This window comes from Lathamus discolor, chromosome 4 (genome assembly GCF_037157495.1).
Source record: "Lathamus discolor isolate bLatDis1 chromosome 4, bLatDis1.hap1, whole genome shotgun sequence".
NCBI classification, from domain to species: domain Eukaryota; kingdom Metazoa; phylum Chordata; class Aves; order Psittaciformes; family Psittacidae; genus Lathamus; species Lathamus discolor.
Window position 1 is genome coordinate 77,108,522 of NC_088887.1, and position 18,327 is coordinate 77,126,848.

The window sequence follows — 18,327 nt, forward strand, 5'->3', positions numbered from 1 at the left end:
TAATGTAATCAGAAACTGATGTTTATTCACTTCAGAGCACTGCCTTTTATAGCTTCCAAGCTTGGTCACGCGCTTAAGCTTGACAATGATTGGTTTCTACACATAATGCAAAGACAGATGATTGGTTCCTTCTTCAGCATCTGAAAGCAACACTATCTGATTGGTTCCTTCTTCAGCATCTGGGAGCTGTTTCCCTCCTGCAGAACTTCCACATACATGGCCACAACTTTGCCCTGAAGTAACCTGTGAACTAGGCCATTAATCCCTACTACAAACTCTAACCAATGGCAAAAGTCCTGGATCACTCACATGCCCATTGTTTGTTTAAAAGCTCTCAACAGTGGGGTATTAATGTATACGCATTATGAGTCAACTGAATATTAATTGTCCATTTGCCCAGAAGAAGTGATTTTCTTGGATTTTGTTGCGGGGGATTTTTTTTTTTTTGTTTGTTTGGGGTTTTTTTTGGTGTTTTTTTAAGACAAACTAAGTATCAATGTAGTTGGTTTGGAGGTTTTTCTGTCATCAGTCATTGAAGTAAAGAGTGTGCAAGTAGCTTATATACCAATGCAGGTACATTTTTACAGCTGTGCTGCAAGGTTGCTAAAGTAATACACTTAATGAGACACAGGAATTGTTACAGTTTCTGATCAAGGCTCTTGGGACCAATTATCCAGCTAGAATAAATCATGAAAGAAAAGACTTTTGCTGTATCTTTTCCACCAGAGGTAGAAAACAATTTTATTTCACATATTTTGAAACAAAGGTAATGACTGACAGCACACAGCTTGAATATTGTTAGGGTAAGGACTCTATCTTCTTTTTGTCCCACTGTGTATAGCATTTTTGAGGCACCATTCTTGACTAGGGTTAATAATTCAGTAATGCATTAATAATACAGTTATATATACAGTAAATAATACAGTAAATGCTTTAATAATACAGTAAATGCTTTCAATCTTTACTAAACTAATACTCATCTATGTGAGAGAAATGCAGTGAAAGCTAAATTCATGAGGGCTTAATTGAATTGGAGTTAAGGAAATAATGGAAATTATGAGCAGACTCAAGGAGTGAGAAGGGAAAAAAAGCTTGAGCATTCAGAAAAGCAGAATAATTGCATTTAGTTTTTCAGAGAGTGATACTTATGGTCAGAGACAGAGGAAAACATTGCATTGCCAAAGAGATAAAACAATTCTCTCTAATTTTAAAATACAGTTTTGGGTTTAGATGCATTTTCACATGGAACTCTCAGTTGATTTTGTACCTTTTCTAAAAGAAAAATTGCTAGCCAAAAATCTAATTGTATCAAAAGTCCTTCATGTAGGCTTTCCAGCCAAAATTTAATTAACTAATTGTCTGCTGCTACTTACACATCATTTTTCTTTAAGGAGGGTAAAATATTCGGTGCTATTTTTTATACAACTTTTCAGTTCATGCATTGTTTTAGATTAGATGTGATAGCACAAAGTAATAAACAGGAATTGGAATACAATATTTTTCATTTAACAAAATAAGAAGTCGATCTCTGGAAAATGAAGCTTTCTACAAATTTTGAACATGTGAAATGTTTTGAAGACTGACATTTCTAATATCTATAGATATATCCTGATGAACAGATGGAAAAATGATCAGTTTCCTTCAGTGTTGCTATTGCTTCAGTTACCGTAATAATCTGATTTACTAATTCTGACTCAAGGTTTTAAGTCAAAAAGAAGACTTGTATTTTGCTGTGTGAAGTTAGGCTTTGAACAACAAAACCACACACCACCATAAGCATGTGATGCACTATGTTGTATAGTAGTAAAATATGCAATAACGTTGATAGATGAGCTAGGTAGAATTTAAATCTGAGATCCATTAGGTAAGCTATGACAGCCTCAACTTTATTTAGAAATAGTCATCCTTGGGCAGATAAGTAGCATTAGAAATGTGTATGATTGATTGAAAGTCAATGACTTGTTCTTAGCCTTTGCACTCATTTATATATGGAGACCTAACAGTTTCTTAATATTGTGACAATGCACTTGACCCCTTTAACCAAACTATCAACAGTTTGCTATGGCCTCGAGGTAAAGGCCAGAACTGTAGCCGAACTAAGAGCTCCTCCAGGAAACCCACAAAAGAGCAGAATGACCAACTGAGCATCCATGTACATGAGCTTAGAACGCCAATTATGCAATTAACACAGAGATAGTAGGTGGGTTTTCCAAGACTCTTTTATCAAGGAACAAAGAAACTTGTGGGTACAAGGAGCCTCATATATACCTTTCTACTGCATGCAATTTGACTATGAGCCATTCATTTTATCCCATACATATTATAGCCTAAGTGAGCCTTTGAGCTCTCCCTGCTAGGTAGCATGGCTGCATGCTGGTGATCTCCCCTTAAGCTGGGATAGTTCCCAAGGCTGTTTCTCGAGGAAGACCTTTCTACTAACAACAGACCTTTGGATGAGTCTAATTTTGAGTTCTCTCTGAAATTGCAACTGGACTGCAAGCTAGTGACTCTCACCTTTAGCTGGGATGCCTCTCTAGGTTTCAGATTCCTTGCCTGAGACTGAGAGATCCTTCCTTCGGCAACCTCTTATTTGCAATAGATCCTTGGTTAAGTTGCGGATAGCTTGCTTAATTAATACCATTAAAATCATAGAATCATAGAATAGTTAGGGTTGGAAAGGACATCAAGATCATCTAGTTCCAACCCCCCTGCTATGGGCAGGGACACCTCACACTAAACCATCCCACACAAGGCTTCATCCAACCTGGCCTTGAACACTGCCAGGGATGGAGCACTCACAACCCCCCTGGGCAACCCATTCCAGTGCCTCACTGCCTTAACAGGAAAGAATTTCCTCCTTATATCAAATCTAAACTTCCCCTGTATAAGTTTTAACCCATTACCCCTTGTCCTATCACTACAGTCCCTGACGAAGAGACCCTCCCCAGCATCCCTATAGGCCCCCTTCAGGTACTGGAAGGCTGCCATGTAGTTAATTACTTTAGACATCAACTGTTGTCCACATCTGAGACTAAGACTGGACCTAGCAGCATGTAAGCTCCATTAGGAATTTAGAAAGCAAGAGGGTCCACTCTGAAAATTGTGACTCAACAGGAGGATCTCGCTTACCCTTTTGTATCTTCAATCCCTGTGCAAATCTTTCTAAATTGATTCTAACTTGATCTCCCTTTGTATGCTTCATCCATTTAGTAAGTAATAGAGTGAATCTTGCCTTTGAACTTTGTTGGCTGCACTTTTATGAATTCATATTAAAATCATGTTTGCTAACACCTCTGATGGTGTCTCTTTAAGAAACCTAAATCATGCATCTGTGACAAATTGGCATAGTCACCAGGATCCTAAATCAGGATTTGTGACAAATATTCAGACCTATATAAAACTGTATGATATGGGATGTGAAAATCTCCCAAACTAGGAAGACAATCATTTGTCCTTCATTTGAGATTCCTGGTCCAATTACACTGTCTTTTCCACTTCAGAATTCTGAACTTAATTTTTAAGACTGTTAATGGGTGAATTACACAAACTAAACAGGGATCTGATTATGATGTCTGTAAAGAACTCTTACCAAATAGGAAGGTATTCAGGAGCAGCTGGAATTTATGCTTTAATTTGTTCAGCAGTTTAGAAAAAAAGATAAAAAATTATCAGATAAATTATTCCCTTTTTTCAGCTATTAAAAATTAGCATGAAACTAAAACCAAAAATATCTTTGAGAATTAGCTATAACAAATACCTAATTCTATCTTTTTGAAACACCAGTTTGATGTAAATTTATTTAACAAAAGTCAAACAGGAAAAATTTTCAGAAGCTGAAATTTCCTCAGAGAATTTGTTAAAAAAGTCTTTGATCTAACACCTGAAGCATTAAGTTCGAAGTATAGAAGTTCTGGAGGAGGCATCCACAGAGTAACAATGCTTCATCAAAGTTAATTGAGAATACAGTGTGTTCCAAAAGGGTAAGTGAACAGTTCAGAGGTTTGTTTTTTTAGATGCTATTCAAGATCTTTGTAGTATTAAGACCGTGCCCCAAAAGCATAGTTTACTTAAAACTTTTAAAGGGTTTCATTATCTATTTTGAAATTTTTCATTTCTAAACACGTTGTTACAGAAATTTAAATTTTAATAATTCATGTATAATACAGCTTCTCATCCTTCCACAGATACTGAGAAAGATGATGTTTCTACAGAGGAAAGATGAATCAGAGACATGTCAAAGAAAGTAAATCAGGGAAAACAAAAAAGTTCATATTTTGATGATATGGTTAAACTCAAAAAAATCCAAACAAACCTTCTATCCTCTTTACCCTGTGACAATCCTTTGCTGTCTGTCCTAGATCTACTACTGTTTTTTCCCTCTCTATGTCCCATTTTTGGGGCTGTAGTTGGGAGCTTACCATCTCCCTTTCTCCCTTTTGTGTTGTTGCATGTGGCAGTTTCCGCATAGAGCCATATCTTGTTAGTCAGAATTGACACAACCTATGTCTAGGTAGAAAAATTTTGAGCTTTCTAGGGCTGCCAAGTCAGAGGAATTTTGTGTTGCTAATTATCTTATTTTCTTGTTTATATATTTCCTTTAAATACAAAAAAAAAAAAAGTTTGCAAATCATATAAATCTATTTAGGAGCAGATTCCTGGGGAAATAAAGCAAACCACTGAACCAAAAAACAAAAAACAACCAACCAAAACCACCCCAAAATAAAAAAAAAACCCAAATATGCCACCATCTTTTCACATAAATAATTTGTGTCAATGAAAATTACCCCTTATCATGGCGTTTGTTAATTATTAGAATAATTACAGGGTTGTGTCAGGGTGCAGACTGAAAAAAAAAGAAAAATCTAGTTAAATGGAGACTTTGCTGTTCCTAGGAAGGACATGACATTCACTGGATTGAAGACCTTGAAAGAAAGGCTAAACAGAAAGTAACAGCTTGAAGAACTGAATTACCCATGGCACACTTAAACTGCAAGCACATCTGTCGTAGGTAGTTGATTTTTTATGACAATTTGTGCTTTAATCTTTTAGTAAATATAACTAGAAGTGATGCAATGGATAACTATTTCAAAATAAATAAATTAATCTGCATAGGTGTGAAAACAGGAATTCAGTCTCTGCAGTTGATTGGGCAACTTGCTATTACTACTTTCTGTAGCTCTTCCAGGTACTTCCATTTTTGGATGTACATAAACGAGGGATGAGCAATAAGCATACAGTGTAAAAATTGCCATTCAGGAAAAACAGCCATTTCAGTCCACCTGCATTTTTTTTTTTGTTGCTGTTTTTAGAATCTCTGTAATATGTACCTATGTGTGTGTGTGCATTTATGCATATGCATGTCTTCCTTTCCAAAATAAAATAAAAAATAATATTAAATGATGCAACAGAAAATTCTCAAATACCAATTAATTATTACTATATAATGGAGGAAGTGCTTACCAATGAATATTTTATGATCCTGCACATAAATCCCCTTATTCAGAAATGCTGAAGTTATATTCCAGATAAAATATAACTCTTCCTATTTCACACCCTAATGAAGGACAGATTTGAATTCACCTTGCAAAATCTATTAACATTCTGACTTGGAGGTACAGGTCAAATGTAAATTACCTGGCAATTATGAGTGAGAGTACAGAAAGTGCCAACTTTAAGTGCTTGGAGACTATTTTTTGTTGGCCTCATTAGCAATACTTTAAATGAATGCATAAACTTGAAGAAAAAAAATTGAAAGGCTTTTTTTTTAAGTTTGCAATTAGTAAGTAGTGTTGATAATATCTTGGTCAGAAACACTGAAGAAGAAATATTTTTAAAATTAAATAAGATAATATGAGGAAATAGAAAATATAAATACCAAATACTTATATATAGTTCTCAGTGATGAAATATACATAGTTCCTAAAGTTGTGCAGTGGTCTTAAGTGGGACTATAAAAGGATAAGTCTCCCAAAATTAGCAAGAGAAGAGTTATGTAGATACAGGCTTATTTTATATATGAATAATGAGAGACATCTGCTTTCCACTTACCCACCATTAGCACGTACATCCAGGTGGAGAGTTCCTTGCCTTGCCTTGTTTTGCCTAGTCTTTCCCTTGCCTTGTCTCTTACTTTGCCTCTTGCTATGGTTCTTGCCATGCCTCTTGCCTTGCCTTTTACCTTTTCCCTTGAAATCCTACTAATTATATTGTATTTTTCTGCTATTGAACTATCAAAAATCACAGAAGGCAATAGACCAATTATGATATAGTTTCTCAAATAAATAATGTGAAAATACTGATCTTTCTAAGCCAAAATAGGTCTGGAGCAGAGATCTTTGCACAACAATGACAAATATTACCCTGCTGAGTTTCTGAACTCTTCTTTTTTTAAAAAGAATGCTTATTTTTACAGTCATCTAAACTAATATAAAATTAAGACTACTGTCATTGCGATTGCTAGGTTTTACTCTGTTTATTGTCCTTATCTCATAGTCATCCCACCTGTTACCAACTTCTGGCTTACTTGGTTTTCACTTTTGAGAACAAATTATTAAAACCCCAACAAAGCTTAAAAGCCTCTTTAAAGAAGAAATATTGGAAAGGCACAACTGGGGAATCACTAAACAAAGTTAAAAAATAATACAAAAAGTGTGGAGGACTAGGAGTTAGAGATCACTCTAACCATGAACTAAGTAGATAACTTGTCCAATTTTGTATGGCTATATTACTGTTTAAATGCAAACTTTGATCTGAGATTTCAATAGAAATAATAACTTGAACCTAACTTTCCTAGGAAAGGCAGACTCCCTCTTCTTTCCGCATAAACATCTTCCCAGTATTATAAACTGCACGATAAGCATTCTGTTATAATCAGTAATGTATATGATAATATTAACAGCTATAAAGCTTTAACAGCTGTAGACACCCACAAGCAAGGTCTGCAAGAAGAAGCCATCCCAGCAGCACACAATGGATACTGCAAAAAGAAATGATGTGTGCTTGTAGTGGGTGATTTTCTGGTAAGAGGTATAGACATACCTGTCTGCAGGCCTGACAGGGGGTCATGAGAGGTATGATGTCTCCCTGGAGCTAAGGTCCAAGATGCTGCAGAGAGGGGGCCACAACTTGTCAAGAGTACAGACTCCTATCCATTGTTAACTTTCATGTCAACACAAATGACATCGTAAGTCAGAACTGGGACAGAATCAGGGAAGACTATGAAGCCCTGCATGTGCAAGTGAAAAATATTGTATTTTTTTTCCATTTCACCAGTGAGAGGAAAGGGTGCAGCCAGAAATAGGCACATGCTGCAAATCAATTATTGGCTTTGTGGCTGGTGCTGTCGTGAGGGTTTTGGATTTTATGACAATGGATCATTCTTCAATAACTATAGCCTGTTAGGGAAGGATGGGATTCACCTCTCTATAAAAGGCCAGGGGATATTTGGCAGCAGGCTGGCCAACTTGGTGAACTGGGCTTTAAACTAAAGGGCTTGGCAGGGCAGGTTCCAAATTTGCAATGCTCATGTCATCTTGTCCAACTGGGGAATAAGCCAGGCCAAACAGAATAGCAAATGTGCCTCAGCTGCCTCCTGGAAACCACCTATAGCTACCTGTCATGGAAGTTGCCCCACCATGTTTCAGTTATTCCTATGATATTGTAACTTTCTGACAGGGCACAGAGCTCCAGTTCCTTCTATTTGTTCCTCAGGCTGTATGCATTGGTATACATACACTTGAGGTGGTTGGTCTTCTGGTTCTCATTTCAGAGGCAGCTAAGGACCATTTGTCACTATACTACCTGGCTTGTCTTATTCTCCAATTAGTTGCAATGGCATGAGCATTGCAATTTGGGACCCACCATGACCTGTTTCAGTGCTCATGGTTGATAGTGCTCTCTAGGGCCATTTTAATCTCCTGCAGTTGCCACTGGCAATGGCCAAGCTGTGTCAGCCTGTCTCCCAAGAGCTGCCAGCTCCTGGCAGGGACTTCTGTCTACAATTATTAAATATTGCTTCTGTGAGAGAACCATATTTTTCCTGCAATATGGCTGTACATCTGATCATTGCCTTCTTTGAATCAAATGCAAAGCATTTAATGAAGGCTATTTTTTTTAGGGTGCCATAGATTCCTATTTTGGTGAACTTTTGGTGGGAAAGCAAAATAGTAAAATATGTTTATTTTTTTTATTTGTTTATTTCCATGTGCACACAATTTTTATAAACATATCTACCGAAATAACCCAATAAGGCACCAACCCAGAAAACTGTGATCTTGTTAAACAGATTGTTTAAGATCAAGCCTTGTTTTGATGGTGGCTTTATTGCTAAAGAGTATGACTGAGGGAAGAATTCAATAAACCGTGTTTCTGTGCAATAGTTTCTGTTGTTTCACACCTCTAATGCTTTTATAAAGCTTAGTGAATCCTATTCTCCAAACATGACTCGTCAAATGTGTCTTGGTAGAATACCCGGATCAATTCTCAGATAACATAGAAGGTCCAAGTAGTCAAATTCTAATTACTAAGCATTTCTTATACTGAATTTTGATATTCTTTGAGTCCACTGTTAGTGTCATTTGAAAACTAGACTTATAGCACCTAATGAAGTATAACACCCACAGCATAATGTCAGAAACATCTTACAGTCTGGAAGGGATCCCAGCAGGCTTTCTGCATCAATTACATCAGCATCACATCAAACATGCTTTCTGCTGTGTATGATTTGCCATATGTGCTTTGTGCTGTTTAAGTCTTTTTTAGTAATTAAATATGCCTTTCAATGCATTTTAAATAGGACAAACAATTAAGAATTATATAACTAACCTGTTGTTTCTTAGCTATTTCCAAGGTAAAACAAATATAGTAATCCCCATGAGACTATTTTCAGGAGACAGCCAAATGGAATAATTCATTCTTGTGTAGATCTGACCAATGCACAGATCCAGGACTGGGTAGAAAAGAAGGTAGAGTGCTTCTGAGGCTGCTGCAACTTCATGTCTTATGTGGGGGAACATAAAAATTAGTGCTATACATGCAGAAAACTTGTGCCGATTCTGAAGACAACACGAGAGACAGTAGTTAGGAAATAGTTTGGTAAGTATTTCTCTCCTTGTAGGGATCCAGTTAAGTTTTTAAGTTGCAGGTACAGCCTTAAGCTTTCTTATCAGCAGAGGCTGTGTGACCCACCAGGAATTCTGAAGGTCTATCTCCATCTGAAATCATAGCATTGTGACATATATTGTAGGTGGGAGAAGGAATGTCTGTAGCTGAAATAGTGGACTGAAAATTCCTTGGGGAAAAAAAAAATCAGTTGTATTAACCATGTGAATGGAAAATTTTCTATGGACTATGCAAAACAATTTATTGAATGGATTTACTTTTTTTTGTGTATAACTGAATTAAGACGTTGTTTTGAGTAGCTTGTTGCAGTAAATGCATCTTAAGTAAAGAATTCAAATACTGTAGCATCACGGATTTATCCAGCATGAAACGCCATCTGTTCTTCTAGTGAAAATACAAATAATCAATGTTACATTTTTCCAAAATGTCACTAGCAGTTATGTACTGATATCTGTCATTTTAATGGCATCAATAACTACTTGAAATCTTGAAGAGTTTTCTGAGATGCCCTTCACAATTTATTATGACAGACAAATAAGAGAGTCCTAGCAAAGATAAAGCTAAAAAAAAAAAAAAAAAAGGAAAAAAGTTTTAATATTATTTATGTTTGACAATCAGAAATGGAAAATAAAATTATACAAAGTATAATCCTATAAAATCTGAATTTCAAAACTATTATTTTTTTCTTACTGACCATATGCTGTAATTAATAATCCAGATAAATGGTAGTTTTGACATGTTTCATGAATCTGGAATCACAGAATCACAGAATCACAGAATCCCAAGGGTTGGAAGGGACCTAAAAAGATCATCTAGTCCACCCCCCCTGCAAGAGCAGGGTAACCTACAGTACATCACACAGGAACTTGTCCAGGCGGGCCTTGAATATCTCCAGTATAGGAGACTCCACAACCCCCCTGGGCAACCTGTTCCAGTGCTCTGTCACTCTTACAGTAAAGAAGTTCTTCCTGATGTTAACGTGGAACTTCCTATGTTCCACTTTACACCCGTTGCCCCTTGTCCTATCACTGGATATCACTGAAAAAAGCCTAGCTCCATCATCCTGACACCTACCCTTCACATATTTGTAAACATTGATGAGGTCACCCCTCAGTCTCCTCTTCTCCAAGCTAAAGAGACCCAGCTCCCTCAGCCTCTCCTCATAAGGGAGATGTTCCACTCCCTTAATCATCTTTGTGGCTCTGCGCTGGACTCCTTCAAGCAATTCCCTGTCCTTCTTGAACAGAGGGGCCCAGAACTGGACGCAATATTCCAGATGCGGCCTCACCAAGGCTGAGTAGAGGGGGAGGAGAACCTCTCTTGACCTACTAACCACTCCCTTTCTAATGCACCCTAAGATGCCATTTGCCTTCTTGGCCACAAGAGCACAATGCTGGCTCATGGTCATCCTCCTATCCACCAGGACCCCCAGGTCCCTTTCCCCTTCACTACTTTCCAGCAGGTCAACCCCCAACCTGTACTGGTACATGGGGTTGTTCTTCCCCAGATGCAAGACTCTACACTTGCCCTTGTTAAATTTCATCAAGTTTCTCCCCGCCCAACTCTCCAGCCTGTCCAGGTCTCGCTGAATGGCAGCACAGTCCTCTGGTGTGTCAGCCACTCCTCCCAGTTTTGTGTCATCAGCAAACTTGCTGAGGGTGCACTCAGTTCCCTCATCCAGGTCATTGATGAAAATATTAAACAGCACCGGTCCCAGCACCGACCCCTGAGGAACTCCACTAGTCACAGACCTCCAGCTAGATTCTGCGCCATTGACCACAACTCTCTGCCTTCTTCCTTTCAACCAGTTCTCGATCCACCTCAGTACTTGATCGTCAAGCCCACACTTCCTTAGCTTATCTATGAGGATGCTGTGGGAGACAGTATCAAATGCCTTACTGAAATCAAGAAAAACCACATCTACCGCTCTACCATCATCCCTCCACCTAGTCACTTCCTCATAGAAGGCTATAAGGTTGGTCATACATGACTTCCCCCTCATAAAACCATGTTGGCTGTTCTTAATGACCCCCTCATCCTTGATATGCCTAGTGATGGAGTCAAGAATAAGTTGTTCCATCATCTTTCCAGGGATGGAGGTAAGGCTGACCGGTCTATAATTACCCGGGTCCTCCTTCTTGCCCTTCTTATAGATTGGTGTGACCTTTGCCATCCGCCAATCCTCAGGCACCTCGCCCATTTCCCACGACTTACCAAAGATGATGGAAAGTGGCCTAGCAATGACCTCCGCCAGCTCCCTCAGCACCCGTGGGTGCATTCCATCCGGACCCATCGATTTACAGATGTCCAGTTTGCATAGCTGATCCCTAACCCAATCCTCATCTACCAAAGCAAACTCCTCCTTTGTCCTGACTCCTTCTGGGGCTATAGAAATCCGGGGCCCTCGGGGAGAGTCTGCAGGAGTAAAGACAGAGGCAAAGAAGGCATTCAGCACCTCTGCCTTCTTTATATCCTCTGTCTCCAGGGTACCCACTTCGTTCAGCAGTGGGCCTATATTGCCTCTTGTTTTAGTTTTATTTGCTATGTATTTGAAGAAGCCCTTTCTATTGTCTTTAACCCGACTAGCAAGATTGAGTTCCAAGGAGGCCTTAGCTGTCCTAATTGCCTCCCTACATCCTCTAACAACTGGCCTATATTCCTCCCAAGCGGCCAGCCCCTCCTTCCATAATCCATAGATTCTCCTTTTCCACTTGAGTTTGCCCAGCAGCTCCTTGTTTAACCACGCCGGTCTCCTAGATCCCTTACTTGACTTCCTACTCATTGGGACGCTCCGATCCTGAGCTTGGAAGAAGCGGTCCTTGAATGCTAACCAACTATCTTGAGCCCCTTTACCGCCTAGTACACTTTCCCATGAGACTTCCCTTAGCAGTTGACTGAAGAGGCCAAAGTTGGCCCTTCGGAAATCCAGAACTGTGGCTTTGCTAGGTATTCTATTCCTCCCACACAGGATCCTAAACTCCACCATCTCATGGTCACTGCAGCCAAGGCTGCCATTGACCGTCACCACTTCGACCAAACCCTCCTTGTTGGCGAGTACTAAATCTAGCAGCGCTGCTCCCCTAGTTGGTACGTCCACCATTTGCATTAAGAAATTATCATCAATGCACTCGAGGAACCTCCTAGACTGTGAATGACTGGCTGTGTGAGTCTTCCAGCAAATATCGGGGTAATTAAAGTCCCCCACGACGACTAAGGCATGTAGTCGCGAGGCTACTTCCAGTTGCCTGTAGAAAGCCTCATCAACTCCTTCGTCCTGATCAGGAGGTCTGTAATAGACCCCCACAACTGTATCACCCGTGCCAGTCTGCCCCTTGATTCGTACCCACAGACATTCCACTTGCTCCTCATCCGACCCCGGACAGAACTCAATACATTCTAGTTGCTCTCTCACGTAAAGAGCAACTCCACCACCTCGCTTTGCTGACCTATCTTTCCTAAAAAGGACATAGCCATCCATGACCACATTCCAGTCATGTGAACTGTCCCACCATGTCTCTGTAATCGCCACTAGATCATAACCTTTAGCCCGCACACAGACTTCTAACTCCTCCTGTTTATTCCCCATGCTGCGTGCATTGGTGTACAGGCATTTCAGGGAGCCAGTCCTAGTACCCTTTTTCCCCTGCGGGACAGGGTCTAAAGAGCTATCCTTTCCCACAAGTGAAACAAGAGATTGATAGTCCTCCTTAGCCCGCCATCCTTCAATCCCTAGCATGTTCCTCTTGGGCTTGTCCCCAACAGGCCCAGTCATGTGTCATACATACAATTGCACCTGAATATAAATAGCAAAGAATACTTTACATATGAAGAATCTGGGAACAGGCAAATTAAGAGAAAAGGAATCACTCAGTGACAATCTAGGGGATCTGATGAAAATTGATTATTAAAAGTCACTGCTTATATGATTATATGATTATATGATTGAAGAAGCCTTAGAAACTGAAATCTAGATAGACATCCTATAGAATGTAATGAACATTTCTGAACTTCAAGTAAAAACCAAATAAAACAGAAGGATAGAAGAAAAATTATAATTTTTACTTCAAGCTAATATGCTGTAATAAAGATATCTAACACCCACGATACTTTTTCAAATTATACATTCCTTCTCTTTGCTTCTCTAGCTGACTCCTTACTTTAAACTTTATTGATATGCTTAAATCTATCACTTGCCAATTGCATTCCATAGCTGTTACATTCCTGCATAATCTTGTGTGCGAATCCATCTAAGAACTGAAACTTGTCTACTCACAAGCACCTTGAAACTCTTGGGAAAGATTTTGCTTCAGAAGTGCTGAACTAGAATTATTAAATTAGGAGATCATATCTTTACAGCGTCAATAATTTCATGCAGACATGCTCAGAAAAACAGGGACTATCACTCTAATGTTCATTTGTTACTTGTACACTACCCCTGCAAATGTAATGAGAGCATTTATGTATCTTGATACATCAGCGGGGAATACACAGAAGACTGAAGATTTTTTTTTACAATCATTCTCTAATTCTGAAGCTTGACTGAGGATCAATATTTCACTGGAAGGGGAAACAGAACCTTTTCAGGGTTATTTTTTTTTCCTCACTCTCATCATGCAAAATAGTTACTACAAAGTGTAGCAGGGCGTTGCAGTTGGAATGACTCGTAAGAGAGAAGTAGCAATATGTTTAATGATGTAAAACAGTGATTTAACAAAGACTGATACTAAATGTGACTGTGGCTTAACAAGATGGGATGGCACTTGAGTATTTATTGCATATAGGGCAGGGTCAGACAAAACAGTCAGGGGGACCCTTCTGTTCAGTCATGAGGTTCAGAAAGGACCCCCTTGCTTTCTAAGCTCCTTCTCAGAGAGGAGTCTAGGTGCACCTGAATGTATACTTAGTCCCAGACTTGGTCAAGATTTTACCTCTAAAGGCTTATATGTGCACAATCAATCCTTTCTATCACTTAGCTAAGATTTCAAAGTTTCAGTGCACTGATTCCAAGTTCACTTGCTGAGTATCTGATGTGATATGGATTTCTCTCAGCCTCAAGGAGTAACCTTTAAAGACATCCATACTGTTACCTAATCTTGCTTGAACACACTGGTTGTAGGTTTATCACGTGATACTGAAACTGAAAGATACCAGTCACAAGGAGTTCCATTCCTGGCAACGGTTTAGTTAGGACATACATCTGTTAGAGATTGCAAAGATCAGGTACCTAATCAAAGAAAAAAAAAAATCATAAGTATGGTGTCTAATTTGGAAAAAAAATAATTATTTCATGTCAGTACATGGCACTACATAAAAATAACGGGATTCAGCTAAGCTTCTAAAGCAATTGTGATCTGGCATCACAACCTCTGTTTTTTTTTGCCTTAGACTGAGTAATTCATCCTGGAGAGGTGTGGAAAGGAGAATTCATTTCACAAGTCATAACATCAGTTTCGGCATCCTTGCAGCCTTGCCACCAGAACTGCACCTATGTCAGGACATTAATTTTATTTTTTTTCTCTGAGAGCTTTTGCAGTCAGTGTAAGAGTGTTATGCTTTCGGGAAGTTAAGGACTTCTTTCTGAAGGCACCAGCATCAGAGTGTAGAGGGTAAGCAACAAACTTCAGCATTGTCCCTGTTTCTTATGGGCTGTACTGGGAAACTAACGAGCATGGTTTGTAAAAACAAATCTCATATTTATATACAGGTGAAAGTTGTTCAGAGATACATACTGTTTTTTATGATGCAGTTCCATAGTTTATCATGTAATTCTGATCACCAAACACAGCAAGTGATGAATGGCCAGAGTATCTCTGCATAAGTAAAGTACCTATGAAGAGGTGAGTGAACCTCTGAATCCTACAAGTAGGAAATACTCTTCCTTATACATGTTATTTTAAACTTCTGCATATCTTTTGTTCTGTAACCCCACCTTCATCTGGGCCTTGGTAGAGGCAGGTCAGGTCTCTCTCATGGTGTTGGGGTGGTCTTAGGTGGCTGGAGACAGTTGGAGATGGTCAGAGCTGGCTCCCCCTCCCTACACTCATGGGACTGCAGCTGCTCGTTGGGAGCTAATGCTGCCTCAAGGAGAGATCACCATCAGCCCAGGGCAATGACTGGCCTGACAGACCTGGGGTGGGGGCAACAACAGCCGCTTGTGTCATGAGGCAAGGATGCACAAGAAGAATCTGGCAGTACTTGCCCCATGATAAGCATTGAAGCTTACAGCAGACGATTCACCAGTATTGGTTTGTTTTTTTTTTTTGAAAAAAGCAGAGTGTTTAGTCCATGCTTAAGTATCTCATGAGCTTTTTTTGTCTGTGAGATGCAATTCATCAGAGAAACATTCTGCCTTCAGGCACTTATGTGTGTTTCTGGTGATTTGATTTTGGCATGTTTTCCTGATGCCGTACTTTGATCTTCAGTATTTACATCTGTTTTCCCTTTCTGATACAAAAGTGGAAGTTACTGTCTGTAATAGAACTAACAAAAATATAGTACTGGGAACTAAATGTCATACAAACAGGCAAACATCTTCAATAAGGGTAAGGTGAGATTTTTGTTTGAGCTATTTTTTTTCAGTATTCTTTTACGACGTTCTAATTTTTATCTTCATAGGCACAATGTACCAGACACCTTTAATTCAGTACAATTTATGGATGATCTATACTTTTTTTTTAATACAGCATCTAATAGATAATCTTGAAGTACTCAATTAAAGTTTCATATTATTTCATAAGCTTTTTCAGACACTGGCCGTTTGTTTTATCGTAGGTTTTTTTTTTTTTCTTTCAAATAATCCATCTGTTAATCCCAGCAACAATATATGCATTTTATGTAAAATAAGATTCTGCATTTTTACCTGTATCCCGTAAAGTGAGAATGAGATTCTTAAATCTCATTCCATGTTTGAAAGTGCTGCTGAGCATTGCATCAACCTCTGTTTCAGCTTGGTGGGTAGGCGTCTGAGTCCTGGATGGAATTTAAAATCTTTCTATTGTAAACCTGAAGAGTTAGGCATCTCTGCTGAGCGACATTATGCAGCATTTGTAGGCTAGAGGTAATACTGTTGTATTAGGCAAAGTGAAACACAAAAAAATTGGACAAAGCTCAATGCAAATTGTGAAGAATTCCTACAGGTTTTTTTAAGTATGTGACAAGCAGACTGTGATGTAAAAGATCATTAGTGCCACTGTCATATAGGGAATGTTACAGGGAAAGGAAGACAGAGAGATGATAAAATTGATTCATTTCCTAAAGGAAGGAGTGAATGTGAAGAGAGCAGAAGGAACAGAGATGAGGCCTATCACACCCCATGGTGTAAATTACTTAATTCCTCAATAATCTGGCCCTAGATGATATAGCTATTCACTTTGGAGAGCAGACTCAGAGTCAACTGAGAACTAATTGTGGAATGTCTCCGGTCCGCAACATTATGAGTCACCTTTTGTGTTGTAGTATTTCCCATTGTTTCTTGAAGTATATAGATCCCAGAGTAGAAACTCCTTATATTGGAATTTAAGCACTTAGACTGTCTATCCTAAATCTCAAACACTACACACTCTTCATTTGGCCCAAATGTTTTCTGGATACACAGATTCTTTTTTGTGTTTATGCATAATCACCACCTCCATATTCAGGATAAGTTAAGTTGGTAAGTCTCTTTTGAAAATCAATGAAGGTAGTGGCATTCTTTAAAGATGCATAAACTGTAAGTTTCCTGCTGCAGGTTAAAGAGAAAATACACCTGCTGAGCGTATTTTGCCAACATGTTATTTAGTCCGGGTTTATGCAGGAATGTATAGGATTTAATTTCATCTTTTAATATTGTAGTTTTGTATAAATGGATTTATCTTACTTACAAAGATTCATTAACTTTTGTTAGAATTAAAATGTAAAAGTGCATTTTGACCTACAATTTTTGTAAAGGAATTTTAAGAGCATATGAACGGAACAGTTACCACTTTGATGCAACTGCTGCCAACATTCAGTGGGGAAAAAAAGTCAGCTTATTCCAACACGTCTTTTATTTTCCTCTTGGCTCTGGGAGACTTCTTTCCTTATGACTTTGAAAACTACATCTCTCCTTTATATCTCTTTTCATCTACATGCAATGATATATCTATTCTGCTTTCTCCTCTACCCTCTTAATTAAAAAAAAAAAAAAAAAGAAAGCCTTTTTCTTTGGACATCTGGATAAGGATGATGAAGAGCAACAGAGAAGAATTACTGCTGGTGCTAATTCTTCTTTTCCGTAGTCTTTTTAACCCAGCCTGAAAGCATTTGTTTTTGGTTTGGGTTTTTTTGTGTGTTTTTTTCTGTTTCATTTGTGGAAAGAACTTCAAGAAGATTAAGCAGCACACATCCATTTGGAACCTAAACTGTTGACATTTTATATGCATTTTCGGAAACAGTCCAAGAGAGGTTAAGATTGCCAAGTGGCATAAGAAAGAGTATAGAATGGTATCTTGCCAAGTGTATGAACTTTCAGAGAAATACCAGGAGATATTAAATTTTCGTCTAAGACATTACTTTTTTTTAAGTGAGGTTTTTGACAGTGGAGTCCAAGGTCACTAGGAGTCAGTATGGCTGCATCCTTCTTATAGTTGTGGACAAGGTTAGCTGAAGAATACATCCTAACTGCATAATTTTGAAAAGAAAACTCTTCATATCTCTTTTCACCAATTTTAAAGATATAGATACAGATTTGGAAAATCAAAATGCTTTACTCTGCCTAAACTGCTAACAAAGGATTCTTCAAGCAGATACCAAAGGCTTTCTCATCCCTGATTAGTGACAAATATGAAGTAATTCAAAGAGCAAATCAGAGTAACCGAAATTCAGCCTTTCAGTTGCATGGAACAAAGCTTTGAAGTCTTTAAAATTTGTGGCTTTCTAGTAGGACAGTAGATTCCACATCTACTACATGGTAGCAGAGTAGATACTTCATCACAAATTCTGCTTTTCAGTTTCCATCTTGTACAGAGTATTTTGTATATATACTTACTCAGAAGCGTACACTTTCAAAGGTGAAGAAAACTTTTGCACAGCAATTAGAATACTTACCTGTGAGTACAGATCTTGCCTCAGAAACTGCTATTGCATTTTTGCCAGTAGGTTTTGATCTCATTTTACAGTAGGCATGACAGATATGCTGAAGTGTGTGACATTTTAGCCTATTTAGAGTCTTTAAGCTTGTTTACTTTTGCT